Source organism: Panthera leo, chromosome A1, assembly GCF_018350215.1.
Source record: "Panthera leo isolate Ple1 chromosome A1, P.leo_Ple1_pat1.1, whole genome shotgun sequence".
NCBI classification, from domain to species: Eukaryota; Metazoa; Chordata; class Mammalia; order Carnivora; family Felidae; genus Panthera; species Panthera leo.
In genome coordinates, this window is record NC_056679.1 from 66,785,192 (window position 1) to 66,812,655 (window position 27,464).

General features: G+C 43.3%; 1 protein-coding gene across 7 annotated transcripts in view; it reads right to left on the bottom strand.

Moving 5' to 3' along the window:
- Positions 1–14,371, bottom strand: part of ABCC4 (ATP binding cassette subfamily C member 4) — a 284,608-nt gene extending 270,237 nt beyond the window's left edge. For 2 of the 7 annotated variants that reach the window (XM_042929140.1, XM_042929120.1), the window contains exons 1-2: positions 14,132–14,319; positions 10,369–10,427 (exon numbers count right to left, since the gene is read on the bottom strand). The gene's annotated coding sequence lies outside the window, so the exon portion shown is untranslated. Of the gene's footprint in view, positions 1–5,309; positions 5,462–10,368; positions 10,428–12,871; positions 13,069–14,131 lie in introns of those variants that run through there. The other 5 variants (XM_042929130.1, XM_042929149.1, XM_042929159.1 and 2 more) reach the window with 5 other exon arrangements.
- Positions 14,372–27,464: the final 13,093 nt, after the last annotated feature.

Sequence of the window (27,464 nt, forward strand, 5' to 3'; positions counted from 1 at the left end):
CATCTATAGACTCAGGACCAGCCAGCTATTTGACTTGTATATTGATTCATTTTCATTGCACTAATGGCTAATACCTTTTATTGACTCAACTGTAGATTCTTTCTGGATTCCTAACATGTGACCATTTGACTGTGCCTGAGCCCTGGTGACTAAGGTGGATTTTTGGGTTTTTGTTTTTTTGTTTTTTTACTTCCTGCAGTGGGTTTCACCAGATTCTTCCTGGTAATGGGTATTTTACCACTGCCCACAGTGTACAAGAAGGAGGAAACAAGATAAGACAGTAGTTTTGGATAAGAAACAAGTGAAAAAGGGCAGCTGGCCTTCAGCCCAGAGCTCTGCTAAGAAAGCTGATATGTCACCTCTTCAAATGAGCTGGTCTGTAAGGACACATTTAACCCCATGTCATATATCTATGCAAAGTTCAGAGTCACACGATGTGCTTCAGCTTGCTAGTACCCAGTAAGTGATACCACTCTCTCTAAACTGAGACCAAATTCTGGACCAGAAGTTTCACCAACTGGGGTGTCTGTGTGTAATTTTTCATTTTTCAACAGCCAGACTACTTAAGTCTTTACTTGTCAATCAAAACAGACAGGCAGGCTCTTTCTAGCACACATCTGTGTGTCCTATGGAACCTCAACCTTTACTCTGCTACCCTAACACCATCACTTTTCTTATTTCAAATTCAGACTTTCATCCAGCAACTGAATATCAAGGTCGCCATCCATCTCTGCCTACCAACTTGTTTCATTTCTGTAAAACAACCAGTTATGCACTATAAATAAAGCACTTGTTTACAGATCCATTTGAGTGCTTTATTATATTTTCCTGAATTGTTTTAAATAAATAAATAAATAAGAAAATTAATATGCAAACATCAACTCGCAATAATGCAATTAAGGCAAAGATGGAGAGAGCATGTAGTGGACCAGGGGAGGTGCTTCTTCAGTTTGGTGTGGATACATATTGGAAAGAAACTGGTTGAGCAATTCTGAAGGACAAGAATTTCTTTTTTTAATTTGTGTAATACTTACAGCAGCTTTATTCATAACTGCCCAAACTTGGAAGCAACCAAGATGTCCTTCAATAAGTGAATGGAGGGGCGCCTGGGTGGCTCAGTCGGTTGAGGGTCCGACTTCGGCTCAGGTCATGATCTCATGGTCCGTGAGTTCGAGCCCCGTGTCGGGCTCTGTGCTGACAGCTCAGAGCCTGGAGCCTGTTTCAGATTCTGTGTCTCCCTCTCTCTCTGCCCCTCCCCTGTTCATGCTCTGTCTCTCTCTGTCTCAAAAATAAATAATAAAAAATGTTAAAAAAAAAAAATAAGCGAATGGATAAATCAACTGTGGTACATCCAGACAATGGAATATTATTTAGCACTAAAAAGAAATGAGCTACCAAGCTATGAAACGACATGGAGGAAACTTTAATGCATGTTACTAAGTTAAAGAAGCCAATTTGCAAAGGCTACATAGTATATGAGTCTACCTACATGACATTCTCAAAAAGGCTAACTATGGAAATAGTTAAAAAATCGGTGGTGAGCAGTGGGCGGGGGGATGGGTGGGAGGAGGGGTGAATAGGTGGAGCACAGTGAAAATGCTCTGTATGACACCATAACGATAGAGACCTCATTACAGAATTGTCCAAACCCATAGAATTGACAACACCAAGAATGAACCCTCTTATAAACTGTAGACTTTGCCTGACCATACTGCCTCAGTGTAGGTTAATCAATTGTAACAAATGGACCCACTCTACTTCGGGATGTTGGGGGCGGGAAACTATGTATGTGCAGGCACCAGGGGTACAGGAAATCTCTGTACCTTCCGCTCAAAAAAAGAAAAGAAAAAGTCTATGAAATACTGATAAAATACTGGTGAAGATTATGTATCTAAAAGGTGAAGGGTAATAATAGAGGAAATGGAGAGGTTTTTTTTTATAATTTATAGATTAATATTCCACATTAATAAAGTATCCCAATGATCCCTTAGAGAAATTCACAGACTTATACATCATCTGATAGAGATACAGCTTTCCTTGACTCAATCAAGAAAATTGGGTGGCTAAGTTGGTTAAGTGTCTGATGATTGATTTCAGCTTAGGTCATGATCTCACAGTTCGTGAGACTGAGCCCTGCATTGGGCTCTGTGCTACCAGTACCGAGTCTGCTTGGGATTCTCTCTCAATCTCTCTCTCTCTCTCTGCCCCTCCCCCATGCTCTCTCTCTCAAAATAAATAAATAAACTTAAAAAAAAAAAGAAAATTAGAAAGCCAGACATAACCTTTATCCTGTCAATTTTTAAAAAATAAATTTATGAAGGCGCCTGGGTGGCTCAGTCGGTTAAGCGTCGGACTTCAGCTCAGGTCACAATCTCGCAGTCCGAGAGTTCAAGCCCTGCATCAGGCTCTGGGCTGATGGCTCAGAGCCTGGAGCCTGCTTCTGATTCTGTGTCTCCCTCTCTCTCTGCCCCTCCCCCGTTCATGCTCTCTCTCTGTCTCAAAAATAAATAAACATTAAAAAAAATAAAAAAATAATGATTTATGAAATACTACCGAAGTTATCATTATAATCTCCTTCCCAACCCTTGGCGATTTAAATCAGTGGGTCTGTTTTCTCTTCATTAATTTTTTTTTCTGTTTGTTAAATATGGCTTCAGTTAAACTAAGAGAAATAGAATTTGAAGAAACATTTGTGAAATGAATTTGCACTGCATATTATTAATGTTCAGTCATTATTTTGGATATTCAGATACATTGTAGGACATTCAGGGATTTAAAAAAAGCTGGAGTTGTATGGAAACCAATTTGACAATACATTTCATATATTTAAAAAAAAAAAAGCTGGAGTACTTTCAATACATAAAGAAATTTTGGAATTCTTTTTTGTTTTCTAACAAGAGACTTCCCCTCATCCCCTCTGGTTATTCTACTTTCAATTGAGCTCTGCGGGGGGCGACCCACTTCAGCTCAGGTCATGATCTCATGGTTCCTGAGTTCAGCCCCGTGTTGGGCTCTGTGCAGACAGCTCAGAGCCTGGAGCCTGCTTTGGATTCTGTGTCTCCCCAGCTCTCTGATCTCCCCCACTCGCACTCTGTCTCTCTCTCTCAAAAATAAACATTAAGTTTTTCAATTGCACGCTGGGGGAAGCTGTTTGTACGAAAGCAGCAAACTGCATCTAACTGAAATGCATGTTTCATGCCCTCACAGGGTTTCCAATCTGTGTCTGTGATTCCCATTCTTGGAGTCACATCTTTGGGTTAAGGCTTTTATTATAAGGTGGATGACAGAAATGAAGTCCATCAGGTTTCAATATTAAAACAAAATGTTAATTTTGAAGGGCACTTTTCTAAACTGTATTGCTAATGCTCTTCTACCCTTAAGGTATGCAAAACGGAATGACAACTGTTATTATTTGGTCTCATTACCAGCATATATTATTATGCCATTTGATGCAGTACTCTTAAGGCGTAATGAAACACAGGGATAGGGGTTTATGGATTTCCTTACATATACTTAATAATGGCCATTTAACTCTTTAAAGTTTCATGTCTGTTTTTCTTATATTTTTATTCCTTCTCCTGTTTCTAATAATATTTCACTTTTCACTATTTTTAAGGTACAGTTTAATAGGCTTGAAGTAAGGATCTGAGGATCTCTCCTAGGAATAATTATTAGTTTGGGCATATAATTTTGGCAACTTAGGTGCCTCTTGTCTTCAGTTGTCCTCTGTGAGATGAAATTGCCTGAAGAATGACAGCTGGAAGGGGAGCCTGGGTGGCTCAGTCGGTTGAGCGTCTGACTTTGGCTCAAGTCATGATCTCATGGTTTGTGGGTTGGAGCCCCACGTCAGGCTCTGTGCTGACAGCTCTGTGCTTACAGCTCGGAGCCTGGAGCCTGCTTCGGATTCTGTGTCTCCCTCCCTCTCTGCCCCTCCCCCACTCATGCTCTGTCTCTCTTCAAAAATAAACATAAAAGAAAAAAAGGAATGACAGCTGGAGAAGTGAATGTTATCATGTGCTTTGGTTTACAAATGGCTTACGTGTTCCTAAACAATTTGTAAAAGTTTCCTCTTATTTTTTTTAATGTTTGTTTGTTTATGTATTTTGAGAGAGCTAGAGCAGAGAGAGCACACATGCAAGCAGGGGAGGGAGAGAGAGAGAGGGAGAGAGAAAATCTCAAGCAGGCTCCATGCTGACAGCATGCACGGAGCCTGACATGGGGCTTGATCCCACACACTGTGAGATCATGACCTGGGCCCAAATCAAGAGTTGGACGCTTAACCAACTGAGTCACCCAGGCACCCCTCTTTCCTCTTTAAATATAAAGTATTTCAAGAATACTAAAAATAATCCCCAAAATGTTACTTTAAAAATGTACACATATCCCAAGATTATATGAAATGTTGACATCTGGGGGCTCCTGGGTGGCTCAGTCGGTTAAGCATCCGACTTCAGCTCAGGTCATGATCTCACGGGTTTGTGGGTTCCAGCCCCATGCCAGGCTCTGTGCTGACAGCTCAGAGCCTGGAGCCTGCTTTGGATTCTGTTGTCTCCCTCGCTCTCTGCCCCTCCCCCACTCACACTCTGTCTCTCTCCCTCTCAAAAATAAAATAAAAACATAAAAAGAAAACTTTTTTAATGTTGACATTTGCTAGATTTACTTAAGAATGTTTGTTAACGATGGGGCGCCTGGGTGGCTCAGTCGGCTAAGTGTCCGACTCCAGCTCAGGTCACGATCTCATGGCCAGTGAGTTCGAGCCCCGCGTAGGGCTCTGTGCTGACAGCTCAGAGCCTGGAGCCTGTTTCGGATTCTGTGTCTCCCTCTCTCTCTGACCCACCCCGTTCATGCTCTATCTCTCTCTGTCTCAAAAATAAAAATAAAAAAATAAAAAAACGTTAAAAAAAAGAATGTTTGTTAACGAAAGAAGATGAGAACCCCAAAAATTAACAAAGCGAGAGAAGCCGAAGACCAAGCCCTGAGGCTCTCCAACATTTCCAGGTAGAGAACCCACCCAAGGAGACAGATGGGGGCAAAAATGTAGTCACAGACACAAAGGGAGTGTTTCTAGAAGAAAAGGCTGGATCCCATGCTTCTGAAAGGCTAGTAAATTGAAGACAGAAGAGTAATGATGAGATTTGGCAAGATGGGGGTTTTGGGTAAATTAAAGCAGTATTTCAAAGAGAGGGCGATAGAAACCCTATAAAAAATGTACTGAAGAAGGAAAGGCATGAGAAGGTGTGGAGACAATGATTATCCAGAACTCCTTTGAGAAATTTTACCCTTAGGAGGAACAGAAAAGAAATAATTACCAGGAGTGTAATCCCTGAGAAGGCATTCATCCACCATCTAGACTATTCTACAGCCGGTCTTTAATACCATGGTGTGGTGGATGCTGCCGGCACCTGCCCTTCAGCCCTGGGCCTGACTTCCTGCAGCTCTGCCGGAGGGCTTTCTCCATCACCACCGTCTGCTCTGCCCAAGTACAAGGCAGGCCAGGAATGCCAGGGGATTCAAGTCTCCCTCTGCTCTCTTCCCCAGAAGCCTTCAATCAATAGGCCGATAGGAGCTGGTGTGCGATGTTAACCTTAAAAATAAAACTTCCAGTTATTTCCCCAGGGGGGGGGAAAAAGAGTTTATTTGGGAATAGCAGAGAGTTGCAAACCGGGACAAGCAAGCTACAGCAAAACCGCAGGCAAGTCCCCCAAACAAAGGAGAAAAAGTTTAGAGAAAAAAACGGGAAGTTGGGAGGGGCTGTTAGACGGGAAAAGTCCATTAGGGTAAACTGGGAGTTAGAAGTACAGTGGCTTCTCATTGGCTGATCTGTGACAGTTTCTCATTGGCTGGACTGTTGCCAAGGGAAGAGGAAAACCTTTCTTCCTCCTGAAGGGGTAGTAAAATAGTATCCAGTGCAAGGTGGGTCTCATCTCGTGGGGTCGGCTATGAACAAGGAGTGATAGGGCATGCGCACTCCCCCTGCCTGTCCTCCCAACTCCATTTCTAAACAAAATTTCCTTTTATTAATGTTCACATTTCCCTCTTTTAATCAAGATCTTTCTTTGAAAGCCTCTCTAATCAGTAGTCAATTTCTTTATATTTAGTGGTTTTGTCCCTCAGTGCCAGGAAGGACCTTTCCTGGTTTTCCTGTCCTATGTCAAAGTCCATAGCTGTTGGAAACCACTTAAGAACACATTTGAATAACAAGGAAGGGTTGGAGGGAGGGACTCTCAGGCACTTCCCATCTAAAGTCTAGATCTTCTCAAGGTCATAAGAGTTTGAGATCATCTCTAAGTGTTGAACCAGCATCCCCTTATAGGGTACATTTTTTTTTTTTAAGTTTGATGACAAAATACAAAACTTAAGTAATTATACGTAAAAACAGAAGAAGTAGCATAATTCCAAATTGTATGACGGATGGTTCTAAAACAAGACTCTAGGGCTGAAAGTAGCCAACTGAAATATTTATTCTGACAGGGAGAAAAATTCTCCTTCTGAAGGCAAACCATAGTCATGTATGCCTCCTGGAAGTCTCTGCTTAAAGCAGTCATGAAAGCATAATAGTGAATACTGCAAGACAACACTGAAGGAAGAACACAAGTCCATCTGGGGAGAAGCAGTCCAGGTATAAATGGGAAGCAACAGCTGATGAACTTTTTGCGAAAGAGCAGAACATCTTAAAATGTCAAAGACATCTTAAAACAGTATTGTTATCTCAAAATAACTGTTTGGAACTAAAAATGTTATTGATAATACAGCCTGTAGGGTTGCAAATTCAGAGACCATGAATTTGGATAAGAATCCAAAGTGAGTTAACAGTTCGAATGAAAGAAGACTTTTGTGAATTCTGGACCTTCTAACCCTTCAGAAAAAGCAAGTGAAAAATTAATTTGTCCCAGGATCACGAGGAGGCTATTTCTTAAAGGCCATAATCAGAAGGTTTCCCCCTTTCACAAGGGCTTGGGAAATGCCGACAGAGGCACTGTCTTCCCACAAGAGAGAGAGAGAGAAAGAAGCAACAGTGAGAAAAAAAGTATACAGGCCTGGTCTGGACATCTTGGGGAAGTGGTCTTGTCAGATGTCACCGGCTTCAATTCTGGTAAATCTTTATCTTCAGGATAAACTACTGGTCTACTGACAAAATGATCGTCAATATTGGTAGGGAAATATCGGTGGAAGATTTTGCCACAACGAGGATGGCACCTGTTCCAATAGGAACAAATAATCAGTGTCTCTGGACTCGGCTATAGAGCCGTCAAAAATGGAACAAATAGGGGCACCTGGCTGGCTCAGTCAGTAGAGCATGTGACTCTTGATTTAAGAGTTGTGTTTGAGGGGCGCCTGGGTGGCTCGGTCGGTTAAGCGGCTGACTTTGGCTCAGGTCATGATCTCGTGGTCCGTGAGTTCGAGCCCCGTGTCGGGCTCTGTGCTGACAGCTCGGAACCTGGAGCCTGTTTCAGATTCTGTGTCTCCCTCTCTCTCTGACCCTCCCCCATTCATGCTCTGTCTCTCTCTGTCTCAAAAATAAATAAATGTTTAAAAAAATTAAAAAAAAAACATTAAAAAAAAAAGAGTTGTGTTTGAGCCCCACATTGGGTATAGAGATTACTTAAAAATAAAATCTTTAGGGGTGCCTGGGTGGCTCAGTCGGTTGGGTCCAACTATTGATTTTGGCTTAGGTCATGATCTCACAGCTTGTGAGATCAAACCCTGCATTGGGCTCTGCACTGACAGTGTGGAGCCTGCTTGGGATTCTGTCTCTCCACCCCTCCCTCACTTGTGCACACACACACACACACACTTTCTCTCTCTCTCCCTCAAAATAAATAAACTTTAAAATAAAATATCTTTTAAAGATAGAACAAATAAAAAATGTCAAAGGACCATTTAATTTACCTAGTTGGCTATTTTGATGATTATGATCAAATTTTAGCATTATTCTCCCTTTGGGGAAAAGAAAATTCCAGCATGATTCTTTTCTAAGAAATCTTAGCCCAATAAATGAATAGAGGCAGAGGAACTACAAGGATAAGGGTGTATAACTCTCAAAGGGACAGACAAAAGGGAACGGGTTCAGACAGAAATCCGTTGAGGTTTGAGACCCCCGCTATGTGAACTGATTCAGTAACTCCAAGGCAGGGGCTGCTTTATAGCGGTAGGGTTGGGCATGGAGTGTGGCTCAAGAGTCATTCCCAATCCGGAGTAGTTTCTTGGGGCCAGTTAGAGGGGAGGATTGGGAAGAGGCCCTGAAGCTCCTCAGAGCCCAGATACTGGGCATTAGAAACACACTGGACTCAGTGGAAAACTGAAGGTGCCTAGAGTATTTACATTTGTAATCATCTTTTTACCAATGCCCTGGCTCTTTCCAGTGACAGCAGGCACTAGATGGGTTTTTGTTGTTGTTTCATTTGGATGTGAGGGAGCTGGTTTGCCAAATTAACTATATGTTTAGTGAATAGTTTCCCATTCCAACCTGGTCCTTTTAACTAAAGGAGAAAGATCTGGGTTGAGTCCATTAATAAACAGAGTTAAATGCTGCCTGGTGGGTTCAACCTCTAAAGGAAGACCTGAACTTTCTTAAGAGACAATTTGGAGTCGATTTTCAGTCATGAATGTGTTCATCAGGGTTTTGTGTGTCAGCCTAAATTTTGTTCTAATCAACAGGCTTAGGAAAAGCTACTGTAATTGCTCAGTGGAGATTTCCAGCAAGCATTCTAGCATCCTGCCAAAAGTTAGGAGTCTGTTTCTCTAAATAAATCCCTTTCAGGTTGTTCCCACTGGGCTAGTTTCATCCAATATTTGGTCTGGCCCTCACCAACAAGCATGTGGACTAATTAACATGAATCTTGAGAAGCCAGTTGCTAAATTTAAACAACTATGCTAAAGTCTTCAGCAAATTTATGGGATTCCTCAGTTACTTTAGAAAACTCTCTAACTCAAAAACCGAGAACAAACTGAGGGCTGATGGGGGGTGGGAGGGAGGGGAGGGTGGGTGAAGGGTATTGAAGAGGGCATCTTTTGGGATGAGCACTGGGTGTTGTATGGAAACCAATTTGACAATAAATTTCACATATTAAAAAAAAAAACAACAACTCTCTAACTATGGATCTTAACTTGGCCTTAGTCCAGGGAACATAACAAATTTGGGGTTTCTTTAGATCCTCAGGAGAGTTAACTTCAAAGAGGCAGTTTTAGTAGGTAAAGGAGAGGGGGGTGGGAGAGGTACAAAGGAAAAGGGGAAGTTCGGCAGAGACAACAGAGGAAAATGACACAGAGGCAGGCATGACCACAAAGTGGTTGCAGACAAAGAAGATAGGGGAGTGGGGGAAAGAGGCCTAGAAACCACTTTGACTCCTTTCAATTGTTTGTCTAAGTTAACTTAGCAAGAGCATTTTGCAGGGAGACAAACTTAGAATATTTGAAAATATTTGGAAGCCTCAAGGAACCATTTAAAATAGGCATCCCAGGGGTGCCTGGGTGGCTCAGCTGGTTAAGCATCAGACTTCGACTCAGGTCCAGGTCTCAGGGTTCGTGAGTTCCAGCCGTTGGGCTCCGTGTGGACAGCTCAGAGCCCGGACCCTGCTTCAAATTCTGTGTCTCCTTTTCTCTCTGCCCCTCCCCCACTCATGCTCTGTCTCTCTCATAAATAAATAAACATTAAAAAAAATTTTTTTAAATAGGCATCTCAGTTTTTCCCCCCTAGAAGCTGCATCTTTCCAATTAAATTTTGAGTAAAACAAGTTTGGGAGAGCAAAAGCTCCCCATAATGGCCACGGAAGTTCTAAATTATTTTTGGTTAAGTCAGTCTATTTAGTTATAAATGTGTATGTGAAGCCACATAGTTTTTAAACATCAAACCAGACGCCAGAGTGAGGGTGTGGAGGGAGGTGGGCTCAAAATATTTTGATGACTGGGATCCCATTTCTTGGAGGTTTTTCTCTAGATCAAAGAGAAAAATTCCTAAACAGCACGATTTCGACAGGAACAGCCTGGTTCCAGAAGGAATCAGACCAAAGTCCTGCATCGATCCAGGAGGAACCGTCCAGTTCCAAACAAGAGTAGGACAAAAGGCTAGCACTGTTCCAACAGGCAGAGGTTGATCCTAAAAAAAAGAGTTGGACCAAAGACCAACGCAGTTCAAACTGGCACAATTCCAACAGGAACAATCCAATGGCAAAAAGGAGTCCGACTGAAGGCCAAATCAGTCCTCTCCGAGAGAACAAGCCTTAAAACAGATCTCACATAAAGTTTGGACGGCTCTAATACAAAGAATGGAGCTCGAAATCCAGGCGAGGACATACCCTCCAACTCCGGGGTTGGCGAAAGAGCGTGAACCCAACTAGATCTGTGGGGGGCGCCACCTATTTGGCTCACCTCCCAAGTTGCTGGGGGTCTTCTCTGGATCCCACCTCTCATCACCAAGTAATGTTAACCTTAAAAAGAAAACTGCCAATTATTTTACCAGCGAAAAAATGGGTTCCTTCAGGAAGAGCAGAAAATTACCACCAGGTTCAAGCATACTAGAAAGCAAGACCCCAGAACACAGGAGAGGAAAGCTCTCCTACAGAGGAAAGGGGGTGGGGGAGAGTTGGGAGGAGTTGTTGCAAACCGAAAGTCTATTGGAGTGTACTGGGAGAAGTATAGAAGCTTCTCATTGGCTGAGTTGTGACAGTTTCTCATTGGCTGGGCTGTTGCTGGGGGAGGAGGAAAGTCTTTCCTCCTCCTGTTGGGGCAATAAAATAGTACCAGTGCAAGGTGGGTCTCTTCTGTTGGGTCTGCCATTGGCAAGGAGTGGTGGGGCACGCGCGCTCCCCCGGCCTTCCAACTCCACCCTCAATGAAGTTCCCTTGCATTAATTTTCACAACAAATACCCCCAATGCCCAGGTTTGTGTCCCACACTGTCTCCTAAAGTTCCCCAGCAGCATTATACGCCAGTAGCCCATGCCGGAAATGTGCTTGATAGCGTGTCTTCATTCCCTTTCCTGTGTCACTTGGCACTCAATTACCATTGCTTCCTGGGCTCACCTCCCAAAAAACTTCTTTACATTCAGATTCCTGTCTTAGAGTTTGTTTTAGGGACCCAAACTAAGACAATAGAAAATAATCATATAATGACATGAAACCAGTGTACCAATTATGTACAAGAATGCATGAAACTAAGAAACATCAGAAGAAAATATTACATAATGATAACAGTAATTATTTCTATATTGTGGAATTACAGGTGATTAAAAACTAAAACAAATCTTTTTACCCGCACATTTTTTAAATGTTTTATTTATTTTTTGAGAGGGAGGGAGGGAGAGAGAGAGAGAGAGAGAGAGAGAGAGAGAAAAGAGAGCGGGGGAGGGGCAGAGAGAGAGGCGGACAGAGGATCAAAGCAGGCTCTGCGCTGACAGGCTGACAGCAGTGAGCCGGATGTGGGGCTTGAACTCACAAACCCTGAGATCACTACCTGAGCCAAAGTCTGATACTTAACCAACTGAGCCACCCAGGTGCCCCAAGGGAAATTTTTTTTTTTTTAATTTTTAAAAAGTTTATTTCTTTTGAGAGAGACAGAAACTGTGAGTGGGGGAGGGGCAGGGAGGGTGGGGGGATCCCCAGCAGGCTCTGCGCTGGTGTTAACAGAAGGGTGGGAGAGAGACTGGTCCTGGTCTCACGGAGTCGAAGAATGAATCTCGCTGACGACAGAAAGTGAGCAAAGCGATCAAGTTTATTGAGGGAAAGGATAAAGCTTTCAAGAGTGAGAGGGGTCCCCACTGGGTAGCCGCTGAGGATTTCTGTCCCTGACTTTTTATTGGGACCTCATCAGAAAGTTCGTGAGGCTTCACACATGACACCTAGCTCGGGCAGGTCCGGAACACATTTATCGTCTCCTCTTCTTCCCCAAACTCTGCTGCCGCTGAGGATTCCTCAGCCCCCTACTTGCAGCTGCAGCTGCCTCCCTGAAGGCCCCTTATATTTCCCTGCCTAACGTTACCCCTTTCCCTGCTCACTGGCAGCGCAGAGCCCGATGTGGGGCTTGAACTCACAAAACCTTGAGATCGTGAGACCTGAGCTGAAACCGAGAGTCGGACACTTAACCAAATGGGCCATCCGGGTGCCCCCGCCAAGAAAAAAAAAAAATTATTTAAGAAGTGCTGTTAGGGGCCCCCGGGTGGCTCAGTCGGTTAGGCGTCCGACTTCAGCTCAGGTCACGATCTCACAGTCTGTGAGTTCGAGCCCCGCGTCGGGCTCTGGGCTGATGGCTCAGAGCCTGGAGCCTGCTTCCGATTCTGTGTCTCCCTCTCTCTCTGCCCCTCCCCCGTTCATGCTCTGTCTCTCTCTGTCTCAAAAAGAAATAAACGTTAAAAAAAAAAATTAAAAAAAAAAAAAGAAGTGCTGTTAGTATCATCTACAGATTAGCAGAGGTTTCGCGAATTTTGGAAGCTAGCCTTCAAAGAGCAAAACCTGGTTACGAAATAAAACCGTCACCACGTCAGCTTTCTCAGCAACTAGTAGCAGATATACCAATATCCACATGAAAAACACACTAAAAATCCAAGCTTCCAAGAAATTTAGAATCATCTAGAATTATGCTTCAGACCAAATGTTACATCATATAAGACAATTGCTTGGCAAAGCATGATATTTTTCATTCACGAATGAAACAACAGCTACCGTTCATTGAATGTGTAACTGTACTACCCTTTTATCATCTAAGTCCTCGCAAGACTACTGTGAGGTCTCATTATTCTTTCTTTACAGATAATAAAGTTCAGACAAGTTGAAAGAATGGTGAAGTCAAGTCTCCACGATGGAGAAAAAACAAAATAAGATTTGAACCCAAATGTCAACCCCCCATAGCCCATCGGCTGCCTCCCTCTCCATCCTCACCGATTATTTTAGAGTCAGAAACAGAAAGTTAAGGAATGGTCGGAATGGTCGCTGTGTCAACGTGTCTGACGTGCTTGCTGAAATTCAGAACCACAAAGCTGGACGCATCTGAAGACGGGCTGTAGAAGCGACAGTTGCCTCGGGCAGGTTGAAACGGGGTCAGCAGAAACGTGCTGGGTTGAACGATTGGAATGCTGTGCTCTCCAAAGCTCAGAGCACAGACATAACGATGAGAACGGCAGAAAAAGCAACTTGTCCAGCAAGGCATGGTTTTGCAAAAATTGCCCAGGCCAAGAACACACAACTTGAAAGTCTATTTGAACCTCCAGGGCTAAAAATGGCACACGTTGCACAATTACCTAGAGTCGAATAAGCTACTTCGGTCACTCACAGAGCAACAGCTTTTATTTACCTATCAGCAGTATTTGCTGAATACATACACTCACTACTCTATTCACATGTAAAAAGTAAACTAATCTTCAGGAGATAAGGGAAAAAGAATCCTGTTGGTTCGATTTTCTGCCCTTCAAAAAAAACAAAAACAAAAACAAAAAACTAATACATGGGTATCAACACAAGAAGGAAACAAGTAACTTCGGGTTTTTTTCCCCATCTACGAAACCCATCTGAATATAAGTCAATATTTATAGGAAGAAAGTAAGTGCACTTGAAAGTGTTATTTTTTGAATGAATAACAAAGTGTGGAAACAGACAATGGAATACTAATCAGCCTTAAAAAGGAAGAAAATTCCGACGCACGCAACAACATGGATGAGACTTGAAGACTGTAATATTGTGATTTATAATTAGAAATAGATAATGTGTGGGGGCCCGAATGGCTCCGTGGGTTAAGCATCCGACTTCGGCTCAGGTCATGATCTCACGGTTGGTGAGTTCGAGCCCCATGTCGGGACTCTCTGTCTCTCTCTGCCCCTCACTCACTTGCGCTCTCTCTCTCTCTCAAAAAAAGAAAAGAAAAGTAAAAGTACTATATATTTGGCCTTCATGCCTTTCCTGGCATAGAGCTCCTAAAACCCTTAGGAGCACGAAGAGTGGTAAGATGTCTTTAATTACCAGCCCTTTTCCAGTTGTTTTCCTAACAAGCCCCCTTCAACCACACCTGAGGTATATTAATGAGGTGACTTTTGTAAAGATGGGGCTGGTTGTCAAGGAAACCGAAGGGTGATTAGAGGGTTGGTACTTTCAGCCCCACCCCCCACCTGGGGGAGGAGAGAGGGGCTGGAGACGGAGGTCACTCACCATGGCCAATGCCGTGATCAATCATGCCTGTGAAACGCAGCCCCCATAAAAAGCCCTGACGAAGGGGTTCGGGGAGCTTCGGGCTTGGCGAACCTGGGGAGGGGCTGAGAGCGGAGCCCCTGGTTTGCGCGTGGCTGTTCCACACCCCTACCCCCATCCCGGGCTCTAGGCATCTCTTCTACCTGGCCTTCCTGAGCTTGTACCCTTTCATGATGAACGTCTGGCTAGTAAACCGCCTTCCTGAGCTCTGCCAGCCCCTCTAGAAGATTACCGAACCCGAGGAGTGGGTTATGGGAACCCCATTCACAGCCAGTTGTTCAGAAGCACGGATGACAACCTCCCCTTGCAGCGGATTGGCTTCTGAGGTGGGGGAGGGGCCGGCAGACCTGTGGGGCTGAGCCTCGACCTGTGGGGTCTGACGCTATCTCCAGGTAGACGGTGTTAGAATTGGGTGACATTATAGGACGCCGGGTAGGTGTCTCGAGAACCAGAAAAACGGGCGGTGTGGGAACCCACACACTGGTGTCCAGAAACATTGAGAGTCATAGGAAGACAAACGCTGTGATTCCAGTCCTGTGAGGTACCTAGAGTGGTCACATTCACAGAGACAGAAATGACATTGGCCCTTGCCAAGGGTGGGGTGCCCTGGGGAGCAGAAGCGGTGGGGGACGGGGAGTTACTGTCTAATGGGAAGATGAAAAAGTTCTGGAGAGGGATGGTTGCTGCTGTTGTGCCATGTAAATGTGCTTAATGCACAGAGCAGTACACTTAAAAGTGGGAAAAAGGGTTTGGGGCACCTGGGTGGCTCAGTCGGTTAAGCGCCTGACTCTTGGTTTTGACTCATGATCTCAGGAGTTTGTGGGTTCGAGCCCCACGCTGGGCTCTGCACTGATGGCATAGAGCCTGCTTGGGACTCTCTCTCTCTCCCTCTGTCCCTGCCCCCTCCCCCACTTGTGCTGTCTCTGTCTCACTCAAAATAAATAAACTTTAAAAAAAAAGTCATTTAAAAAAATGGTTAAAAGGCTAAACTTTATGTTACATGTATTTTATCACATTTGGGAGAGAAAAAAAATCCTTTTCTTCCACCCTGCTAAGTTCTCTAGCTGGGCCTTGAAAATTCACCTGAGGGGCGCCTGGGTGGTTCAGTGGGTAGTGTCTAACTCTTGATTTCAGCTCAGGTCACAATCTCACGGTTCGTGAGTTCAAGCCCACATCAAACCCGCTTGGGATCCTTGGTCTCCCTCTCTCTGCCCCTCCCGTCTGACACGCACACACTCTCTCACTCTTTCTCTCTCAAAAATAATAAATAATAAAAAAAAAAGAAAATTCAACTGATACAGATTAACAAGAGAGAAACAGTTTATCAACACATGCAGTGTGGGAAAATTCAGTGATAGGTAACTCAGAGGGGTCATTAGAACTTGGGATATATATAGCATCTTAACAAAGAAAAATAAGTTTGTAGAGAAATGACAAGGCAAAAGAAAGGGGGGTTAGGTTTTCAGGGGTGGCCCACTGTGGGGACGTAAATATAGGTGGGAAACTAATGGAAGACGAGGTTCTTTCCTAAGGTTTGTTTGTAGACCCATCTCGACGCCCACTTTCTGTCTTCCTCATGGACTTAACCCTTCCCAGGATGGGGGATTTGTGACAGTCCTCATTTCTCAAAAGTTTCTGCTTTTAGTCACACAAGGGAACCTCCTAGAAGGCTCCTCCTCACATCTGTTAATTCTCATTTGCCTTCGGCTCAAAATAATCCTTATGCCAGAGTGGCATATTTCCACCATGATTTTTTTTTTAAAGTGTTATTTCTGAAAGCAAGAAGCAAAAAGGAATGCCTTCACTTTTTTTTTTTTTCTTTAAGTAATCCCTACACCCAACGTGGGACTTAGACTTACAACCCTGAGATTAAGAGTCACATGCTCTACTGACTGAGCCAGCCAGGCGCCCCTTCATCTGTTTCTTAGAATCACAATGTCAAGGTTGCTTTACATGCTCTCAATGTGTCATATTTAATGGAGCAGTGGGGGTGTTTCTCTGTGACTTGGGGTATAAGGTGCCCCAGTCATCCCCAGAGTGCTCTCAGGGGACAGATCCAGGCTCTCCCCTGCCTGGGCCCCCTCCCTTTCGGGCACCAGGATCCTCAGGAAAGTCCAAGTTTGAGGTCATTGGAAACAGGGCCCATTTCTGCTCAGCTCACCCTTCCAGCTTAGGCTGGCCCAGCGGTTCTCCGGCTGCTGAAGGGAGGCTGGTGCTGGTTAGCCTATCTACAAAGTGGAAAGTTACAGAGATTTTTGGCTCTAGGGAGTAAGTGTCACCAAGTATCTTAAAACAGATTCTGCCCTGTGAATGATGGAGGCCTGATCCCCTGCTTCTGGGGCTACATTCCAGGCTGGTGCAGCCATTGTACAGAGATTCTGAACGAAGACTTTCCTCCAAGTCAAGTTGGCTTTACACCCAAATAGGCCTGGGCCCACAGCACAGCATAAAATCACAGGCGTCAACTATCTTGCCTCACAAACCTGACCATTTTACCTACTACTGGCCAGCCACCGAAGGGCTAGGTCTGGAATGTTCTCGAGTCTGTGCCTCTCAGTCCAGACCCCACCTTTTTCCTACCTCCACAGCAGAGACTTGAAGCCACTCAAAACAGAAAAAGTCTTGTTAAACTTTATTCCCTGAGTCACGCATGGGTCTACACCTTATGTAACAATTTCTGTGATTCTAAGTTGAGCAATCAAGGTCGCATAAATCATTACAGGACTATGGGGCACCTGGGTGGCTCAGCCGGTTGAGTGTCTGACTTCGGCCCAGGTCATGATCCCGCGCTTTGTGGGTTTGAGTCCCGTGTCGGGCTCTGTGCTGATAGCTCACAGTCTAGAGCCTGCTTCAGATTCTGTGTCTCCCTCTCTGTGCCCCTCCCCCACTCTGTCTCTCTATCTCCCCAAAATAAATAAACTTAAAAAAAAAATCATTACAGGACTCAAAGACCTATTTGCTATACAATTTTATAATTAAGAGACACTAGTGACCTGACTTTTCCATGAAAAGGAGGTAATTTCAAGGTAAACAGTCTTACTCCCAGAACAATGGAGCCTACTCATATATCTAAGTAGTAGCTTTGCCCTGTGGGCCAAGCCTCCATCTGAAACCACTGACAGAAAGTGCCAGTAATCTGGAAGGACATTTAGAAGGAATAGTAATCCTTTAAATCAAATAGGGTCTGTCTGGAAGAAAAGTTCTGCGAAGAAATCCGAAGGGCTTAAAGAAAAAATGTGCTTAAAGATAAGACAAAACAGAAAAAGCACTCAAAGTGAGTTGGCATCTCAGAGAAGAAAAGGCAAAAACCTATGCTAAGATAATTAAAATAGTTCGGTGACAGCAAAGTCATGAAACAGTGGACTCTAATTATGGACAACAGTGCATGAAGGAATTTAGTAAATGACAAAGACAGCAATCCAGACTCTTGAAGAAACATTCTTCAATAAATGGTGTGGCAGTAACAAGCTAACTGAGAATTCGATACATTTGATACAAATTCACACTGAAAAGGTATATGTGGATCAAAGATTTACACATTTTTAAAATGAATCTATAAAAATCTTAGAAATAAACATAGATTATTTCTAATAATCTTGGCTTAGAGAAGACTTTCTTAAAAAGGCATTAACCTGGACACCACAGAGAATAAGACTGTTAAAATGGATTCAGTAGAAGTAAAAGTTTGCTGCAGGGGGAAAGGAAGGGAAAAATTTCCTTGGCCTTCAAGGTCTTCCAGCTGGACTAAGAATTAAATTTACATGAGACAGATTATCAGGAGAAAAAAACCCAAAGTTTTATGTGCACACGGAGGCCCGATAATCAAACTGAGGCCTAAAGAAATGGCCAGGCAGGCAGTTTTTATACTTTTTATACAAAAAGACAATAGATCTGTGGGGAATTGACAGGATGAGAAAACTTAGCTTCAATTAGAAGGAATTCTAAACAGAGTTTTGCTGGGGTAGTAAATTAGGAAAAAGTAATAAGGATTGTCTTCACAGCCTGCTTGGCTCTAAATTTCCCATCTCTGGTGATAAGGATGTCTCTTGACCTCCTGATACAGGGAGGGCATCTTTCACATGGGAGGTTTATTTCCTGCTTTTGGTGGGGGGGGGACCCGGGAGGATCTGAATGTCCCTCCTGCACAGTCTCTTCAGCAACTTTTATTTAAAATAGGTGCACCTGAGGCACCTGGGTTATTCAATCCATTAAGCGACGGACTCCTAATCTCGGCTCAGGTCGTGGTGATCTCCTGTTTCATGAGATCGCATTGGACTCTGTGCTGACAGTGTGGACCCGGCTTGGGTTTCTCTCCCTCTCTTCTGCCCCTCACCAGCTGGCTCTTTCTCTCTCTCTCTCTCTCTCAAAAATAAAAAAAATTCAAACATTAAAAAAAAAGAGGTACGATACTAGCAACCCTACTGAAAATTTAACAAAAGATCCAGAAGATCCTTCATAGGGGGAAAATGCAACTTGCTTATGACCCAGAGAAAAGATGCTCACCCTTGCTCATAATTAGGGAAATGCAAATTAAAACAACAGTGAGGTACAATTTTTCATCTCACAGAGTATAAAAGATCAAAAAATGTATAGTGTTGGCTAGAGTGTGGACATAAGGACCTTTGTAAATCTTGGCGAAAGTTTCTGAAAACAGAAATCTATCAAAATTTTAATGGATGTGTGTTTCAGCACAACTCTGTACTTCAGGAACACATCCTAAAGATAGAGTCATGCACGGGTGTCGGTATCTCTGAAGAGAGATGTTATCACAAAACTGGTTGTGGTTAAATTCATGTGGGGCATTAACACAGTGGAGATCTACCTCTAGGTACTGATATAGAAGGCTGTCCATGAAATGAGAAAAGCATCAGGGAGAATAGTGTCTTCATATGTGCTATTCGTGAAAGACCAGAACCGCGAGCATATGTCACTCAGGTGTGTTTGTGAACAAAGCGCTTCACAGCACTGAACAGCTGCTGCCTCTGCAGAGGGTGACTGGGGGCTAGGATGGGGGGAAAACTTACCCTTCCTTCCTTAATAGTTTTGTTTTTGGTTTTGGTTGCCCTCAGAATATCTAAAGTGAACAGTCTCTTTAATTTAGAAAGGACTGGGAACGTGTTATTCTGTGACCCTCTTATAGCGACTATCCAGATAAAATATATTTTGATCATGACTTCATAAAAAAAGGTGTGAGTGGAGGGGACTGGGGTGGGTGAGGTGGGGTGGAGTAGGACACGCGCCAAGAATACAAAGGAATTTGGAACGACTATTTTGTTGTAAAATAGAGATACCTGTTGTAATACCTGTTGTAAAACCAGGTACCTGTTACAGACACCAGATTGCTCAGGATAAGTACAGTGTATCTGTAGCCCACAAGATTTGATATGTAATATTTTCATTCTTATTCAAATCTTATTTTAGGGATGAAATATATTTTGTATGATGTGACTATGCTTTTTTTTTTTTAATTTTTTTTTTTAACGTTTATTTATTTTTGAGAGAGAGAGAGACAGAGCATGAATGGGGGAGAGTCAGAGAGAGGGAGACACAGAATTGAAACAGGCTCTGGGCTCTGAGCTGTCAGCACAGGGGCCCGATGCGGGGCTCGAACTCACGGACCGCGAGATCGTGACCTGAGCCGAAGTCGGCACTCAACCGACTGAGCCACCCAGGCGCCCCTGCTTTCTTTTTTTTAATTAATTAATTTATTTTGAGAGAGAGAGAGAGAGAGAGTATGCATGGGAGGGGCAGAGAGAGAGGGAGAGAGAGAGACTCCCAAGCAGGCTCACAGTGTCCGCACAGAGCCAGGTGCAGGACTCGAACTCAGGAACCATGAGATCATGACCTGAGCCGAGATCAAGAGTCAGATGCTTAACAGACTGAGCCATCCAGGAGCCCTGGTAAATCCATTTTAACTTATTATGATAACTGATGTATTTGGACTTATTTCAACCATCGTATTTTTTTTACTGTATTTTCCAAACTTTCCATGATGGGTAGATATTAGGTTTAGGGTGAAAAGATTGGCTAGCAAATTAAAATCATTTTTATTTAAATAATAGAACTGATGACGACGGTGATGAACAAGACCATTCCCGTTGGCCGCCCTTCCTTCCATCCTGTCCAAAGAGCACTGAAGTCGGCTAGCATGTGTGTGCCCCCTCGCCAGTCCCTCGAGCGAGCTTTCCTCTCATGTCCACAAATGGCAATGTCCTCACCTGGCCCTTGACTCCTCAGGGTGTGGGAGGAAAGGGGAGGGTTAAGTGTTGGTGTGTGCCTCCCTGAACACTTAGGGCCTTATCCTGCCATTGAGGCTCCTAGGATATCAGCAGGATGTGGCCCCAAGGTTTTTCCTCTCCGGGCTTCCCCAAACAGAAAATACCGTCCTTTGTCTAGACAGTACTTTGATGGATTGTAGATACAATCATTTTAAAACTTTATCTGAACAAGATGAAAATGTCCTGCAGCCACTTAAAATTTAATTTGTGGAGGTAATGTTTGTTCACTCTTGGTTCCTAGCCTAGATGGAATTTGGCCTCCAATACCTTTTGAAGTGCTTAGTCTGAATTTAATTTTGAAGTACCCTTTATTTTTTGTAAATTCTTGGTACTGTTTGCAATGCGTTTCCATGTTGGTCTGTGTCTCTGTTTAATAGAGTTAAAAAAATTTGTTTTAATTTATTACTTTTTAAATGTTTATTACTTTGTTTTTGAGAGAGGGAGACAGAGTGTGAGTGGGGGAGGGACAGAGAGAGAGAGGGAGACACAGAATCCGAAGCAGGCTCCAGGCTCCTGGCTGTCAGCACAGAGCCTAACGTGGGGCTTGAACCCACAAACCGTGAGATCATGACCTGAGCTGAAGCTGGATGCTTACCTGACTGAGGCACCCAGGTGCCCCCATTTTTTCAAATAAGTTAAGCCCAGGACCTAAAAGTAAACTGAAGCAAAGGGCAGCAACTGCTTTATATTGTTTTAGAATAATACACAGCTCTGTCCAGGGCTGGTTTTTTTTTTTTTTTTTTAATTATTATTTTTTTTTAATAAGAGAGGAGACTTCTTTTTTTTTAATTTTTTAAATGTTTACTTATTTTGAGAGAGAGAGAGAGAGACATAGTGTGAGTGGGGGAAGGGCAGAGAGAGGGGCGGAGAGAGAGAGAATCCCAGGCAGGCTCCATGCTGTCAGCACAGAGGTCCATGTGGGGCTTGAACTCAAAAAAGCGTGAGATCATGACCTGAGCCAAGATCAAGAGTTGGATGCTTAACCGACTGAGCCACCCAGGTGCCCCTATCCAGGGCTGTTTTAAAATCTTATTAAATTCTGGACAAGACCAGCTATATAATTTGTAGAACCGAGTGCAAAATGAAAATGTGGGGTTCACTGCTCAAAAATTAAGACTCTCAAAATGACAACAACAGAGCATTATACAATTTCGGGGCCCTCCAAACATGGGACCCTGTACACAGGTTGCACGCCCACAGAGTCAGTGTTGGCCCTGGATACTTTGCTGGGTCCCACCTGAGATTAGATCACATATCAAAATGCACTCACATCCTACATAAAGTATGTTTTTTGTTGGAATCATTTTTGAAAGGATTTTGCTTTGCAGTTATGGGGCTACAAGTAACTCATTTATTTTATGATCGGCTCTGAGACCTCTCGCCATAGATATATCTACAAATAGTGTATATGTTTAGGAATTCCTATGCAGTAAGAAAATGAGGCCATTCAAATCAGTTTCAATAACAAAACATTTAGGAGCGCCTGGGTGGCTCGGTCGGTTAAGCGTCCGACTTCGGCTCAGGTCACGATCTCACGGTCCGTGGGTTCGGGCCCCGCGTCGGGCTCTGTGCTGACAGCTCAGAGCCTGGAGCCTGTTTCAGATTCTGTGTCTCCCTCTCTCTGTGACCCTCCCCCGTTCATGCTCTGTCTCTCTCTGTCTCAAAAATAAATAAACGTTAAAAAAAAAAATTAAAAAAAAAAAAAGAATAACAAAACATTTATAAATACTAAAACTGGCAGGTGCCTGGCTAACTCAGTCAGTGGAGCACACTACTCTTGATCTTGGGGTTGTGAGTTCGAATCCCACGTTAGGGGTAGAGATTACTTTCAACAAATCTTAATTGGCAATGAATGGTGTTGTCACAGATTATGTTGTACACATATTTAATTAAATAACTATAAATCTCAATATTATAGCTTTCTTTTGAAATTTTGAAGCTGATAATTATTTTGTGCACCCAAATATTGGCATAGGCCCTTGAAACACTCAAAATTCCATGTGCTATGACCAGAGCATGTAATGGGGGAAAATAGTGCCAAGCACCCCTGTTCCTACTCTCATATGTCCCTTCATGAGAGCAGGCCAGTCCCCTCCCTAGTACATCTCTGTCTCTATCTCTGTCTCTGTCTCTGTCTCTGTCTCTCTCTCTCTCTCACACACACACACACACACACACACACACACACGCACACTGAAGCTCGGTGATTAACCACTTGAGACTTCAAGGCTCTGTTTGGTGCAGAGGACATTTAGGCCCTGTTGTCTTCTGCTTCCCTAAACTTAGAACTGAGTATCTTGGAAAGGTCTAAGAAGGCTCTGAGTGAAGAAAATTTTGCTTTTATTCTATGCTAGAAAGTTATGGGACTGAAGTCTTTTTGCCATTTAACAGACTTAAATGTGACAAAGCACCATATGGACACATGTGGACAGCCCGCCTTTGCTCAGGGGGTACCCTTGTCATCAGTCGGTGCCACTGTAATCTCATCCAGACCCGACTTGGGGAGTAAGGACAACACCAATGCTATTGTCCCCTGGCTTCTAGACAGATATGGGCAGCATCAATGGAAACCATGTGGTAGACTAGAAAAAGTATGGCTGTGAAGCCAAAGGGATATGTTTTTAAGTTCAAACTCGGCTTCTTTACTTGGTTTCCATGATCAGGTTGCCCTCGCAGAAAATGTTTCCTTACTTTCCTTACTCGTAAAATGGAGATACTAAAATGTGCTTCACAAGACTGTCGCAAAGATTAAAAATTATATACATGTAAATACATGTATATGTGTGTATCTATATATGAACACACACTCAGGAGGTTTGGCCCCAAGGCGCTAAATCAATAGTTTCTACTATCGCTGTTGTTAACATTTTATTATCATTAATCACATACAGCATGAAATTATGGCCACCTCCCTTAAAAGGAAAAAAGAGCTCTGCAGAGAATTTTAAATTTCTTATATTACCCCTGCAAAATTAGATTATTAATGTGTCAGTACAATCCAAACTCACTCATGTGTCTTGACTGACACTTTTCTGGTCTATATTCAACATTTGTTGTATGCCCTGATGCTGTGGTAACCCAGAAGATCTATGGACTTGTCTTCAATGAGTTTATTTTCTAGTTGGGGGAACAGATGAACATATGACAAATATCTAGAGAAGTATGTGATCTAGTGTATAACTGAATACTAAAAGGTCGTGTGTAGGTGCCACCTACAATTGGGTTTTAACAAAGGAGATGATTGTCAGGGGCTCAGATTCTCATAGCAGATTTCATACATGAGGCATGTACACATCTCTGTTAAAGGTGTGAACTTACTTTTTAATTAAACAAAATTCTAGGGGCACGTAGGTGGCTCAGTCAGTTGAACATGTGACTCTTGATTTCAGCCCAGGTCATGATCCCAGGACCGTGGGATTGAGCCCCTCATCAGGGCTCTGTGCTGAGTATGGAGCCTGCTTGAGATTCTCTCTCTCCCTCTCCCTCTGCTTCTCCCCCACTCACATGCATGCACTCTCTCTCTCTCTCTCAAAAAAAAAAAAAATCCATGTGTTTTTAGAAAGTTATTTAAACTAGGTCAGCCACAGTTTTCTTTCTATAAAATGGAATGATGAGTCGTCCTGTATTAGATGCAATGCTTCCAGCTGAAAATTACTTTAACTCAATTAATGGGCTTACACAAAATGAATTATATCATCTCCATAGGCATAGTTGTTATAAGGATGATTCAATAATATCTTTAGGGACCAAGATCCTTTCTTCTTTTCTGCTCTGTCATCCTTGGAATGTCAATTACTTTGCCTCTTGGTCACAAAAAGGCTGCAAAAGCTCCAAACATTGCATCATACCACATCAATATGTAGGCCGAAAAGGAAAGGAAAAGCCTACTACCTCTGACTTGTGTCTCTTTTTAAAAACAATTTAAATTATATTCCTAAAAAAATGTAAGCCAATTTGACAATAAATTATATTCATAAATGTTTTTTTTTTATAACTTTCCTCAGAAGCGCCCCTGTAACAAACTTATCTTCACATCTCGTTGGTTAAAGTTGGCTCACATGTCCCTTCCTAAGTCAGTAAGTGACAAGGGAATAGAAATCCTGAAAGGCCTAAGATTCATTTCCTGAGGTGGTTGGATGCACCTTTTCCTTTTTTTTTTTTTCTTTTTTAAAGTTTATTTATTTATTTTGAGAGGTGGAGGGGGGCGCAGAGAGAGAGGTAGAGAGAGACAATCCCAAGCAGGTTCTGGGCTGTCAGCACAGAGTTTGACACGGGGCTCAATCCTGCGAACTGTGAGATCATGACCTGAGCTGAAATCAAGAGTGGGATGCCTAACCGACGGAGCCACCCAGGAGCCTCTGGATGCATCTTTTTCTAAATCATAGGACCACATTCAGTATAGATACCAGATCCAAACTGGAGCTGGGCCAGCAGGGAAGAAGGGTAACACCCAGCAGTGTCTTTTCACCAGCCCACTCGGCCAGATACCTGGCCCACCCCGCCAAGTGGACTTAGCCACACAAGATTTTGATTCAGGAACTAATGATGCAAAGGGGCAGTTCTGGGTAGAATCCACCCTTGCACAAGCAGTGTTACCCCAGCCAGCTTCTAGAGGTGTGGAGATAATAGCTCTAACAGGGCCTAGCATCCAGGAACGGTGTGAGGGGCCATGTCTGTGGCCAGTGGCAACAGCAAGGGCATCTTTACAAACCTAGCTGGGTGACCCAATCTCGGATATATTTCTCCTATGGACACAACTTCCAATCCTGGTTGTCCCCCTTCTCAACATTTTGTGAACTATTCAAAAGCCTTTCATGGTTTTTTCCCCCTTAAGTTAGTGGTTAGATTCTGTGGTAACTCTGAACCTGATCCCGATCACCAGTCCCTTTCTGAGGGGGGCTAGGTCAGACTGCAACGTGAAAAGACCGTGCAGAACTTGGATGTGCAAGTAGAGAACTTCACTTCAGTGATGCTATTTTACTGCTTAATTGTCCAGGAAATCCTCAGTTTGAACTTTAACTTTCTTGCTTGGATAACACAAGGCTGAACTCAGAAGCTTCCATTCTGCTTTCAAGGCAGTTTTGTTTTAAATCCTGCAAAGGAAAGAGTAACCTATGTACAGTGAGCAAGACAACTTCTTCTCTGTGGTTTGTAATGCCTCTCTCACTCTCACTCTCTCTCTCTCTCTCTCTTTGTGGTGGCCTCTCTTCGAGGGGATCTCTCTTCGAAGGCAAGATGAGGAGATTCCATACTGAAAGAGAAGGTCCCACAGTGTCCAGAGACCAGCTTTTCCTATTTCATAATAAAGCCAGGCTGCGGGTGCCACACTGAGTCCTCAGCAAGGATGTGGTCGCACCCGCCTACGTACAGGTCATTCGGGGATGTGATGAATCTGTGTATTTGTCTGTGTATTTGTCGGATGCTATGGAGGAACATGTTACAGTATATGTAGACTAAAGATAACATACTAACAGAACAGAATAGAGGTCTCTACTGACCACTGCCGCTCATACCTAAGTATTATGGCCTGCAGTCTTGACCAGCCATTCTTAGGTAATCTTCACTGAGCTTCATAAGAGTAGGAGGCAACCAGACAGGCGTGAAGAAATACCCGTACGGAATTTTTTTTAATGTTTATTTGTTTTTGAGAGAGAGAGAGAGAGAGAGTGTGTGTGAGCAGGAGAGGCGCCAGAGACAGAGGGATATACAGAACTCAAAGGAGGCTCCAGGCTCTGCGCTGTCAGCACAGAGCCTGATGCAAGGCTCGAACTCATGAACTATGAGATCATGACCTGAACTGAAGTCGGACGCTTAACTGACTGAGCCACCCAGGCGCCCCAAGAAATACCCACGTGGAAAAGCCACATGAACCCGTAGCAGGCTTAGGGCATCTTAAAGCACGCAGGTGTCTAGAGATGATTATGGGATGGACTGTGGCTTAAAGGACAAGGATGCCAGCAAATGTTGTAGGAGCAAGGTCATGGGTCTGCAGATTCCTCCTCTTTCCACTGTGACAACGGAATTGGGTTCAAAATCTAATTCATTCACCAGGATGAGTAATTTCCAAACCAGATTTCCACTCAAAACAAACGTCCGCATAATGTCTAAACACGACTACCTCCATGTTCTCTGTATCAACCACTGACTATCGCTTCCGTGGAAGGTGTTTGAAGACTTAGTTTAAGTGGGCCGTGCTGGGTGGGTTCGGACTCAAGACAGCTGCATAAAAAGAGAGCATTGCCCACTAGCATGCAGAGTGTGCTGACCTGGTGTTTATGGACTGTCCTTGGTCTTTGTTTTGAACTTGTGGTAACAGCTAAGTCCTCCCATGGGCAACGACATGTGAAAGTGAGTGGTGCAGACAGTGGCCATGAGACGTTTGCTTTGTTTGAGTGCGTCCAGCCCTCACACAGAGTAAGGCTAACATTGTCTTCAACTCGGTTTTGCTAATTTTTCCAGCACATCAATGATTCTGAACTCAAAGCAAATGTTTATCTTGAACATCTGAGTTAGGCAAGATTTTAGGGGAATCGTTTTGTCATAGTTACAAGCAACCTGCATCTTCTATGAAATAAATATTATCTTGACATATTAATCACATTGTTCTAAAGACTCCAATCTGTCGTCGTGAACAAATATGTGCCTTTATTATCTATAATAATTTTAAAGTGGCATAGATCCATGCCTTGCAAACTTTTCATGTTTACACAAATCACCTGGGACTCTTGTTAAAATGTTAATTCTGATTTAGTAGGTCTGGGTTGGGGCCTGAGAATCAGCATTTCTCGTCCTCTCCCAAGTGATGTTAAAGCTGCCGGTTCATGGGCCATATAGGGTAGGGGACATTTTATCTATCTTTAATCATTATTTCAATTGAGATTTTAAAAACTCTCCAAAATTAAAACAGTGGCTATTAACGTTTTCCTCTTGCTACGAGGATGTCTTATTTTGTTTAGAATATATTTATTAAATGAAAACTTTGGCCTCTGTAGTTATCAGTCTCTTTCTTAAGATGA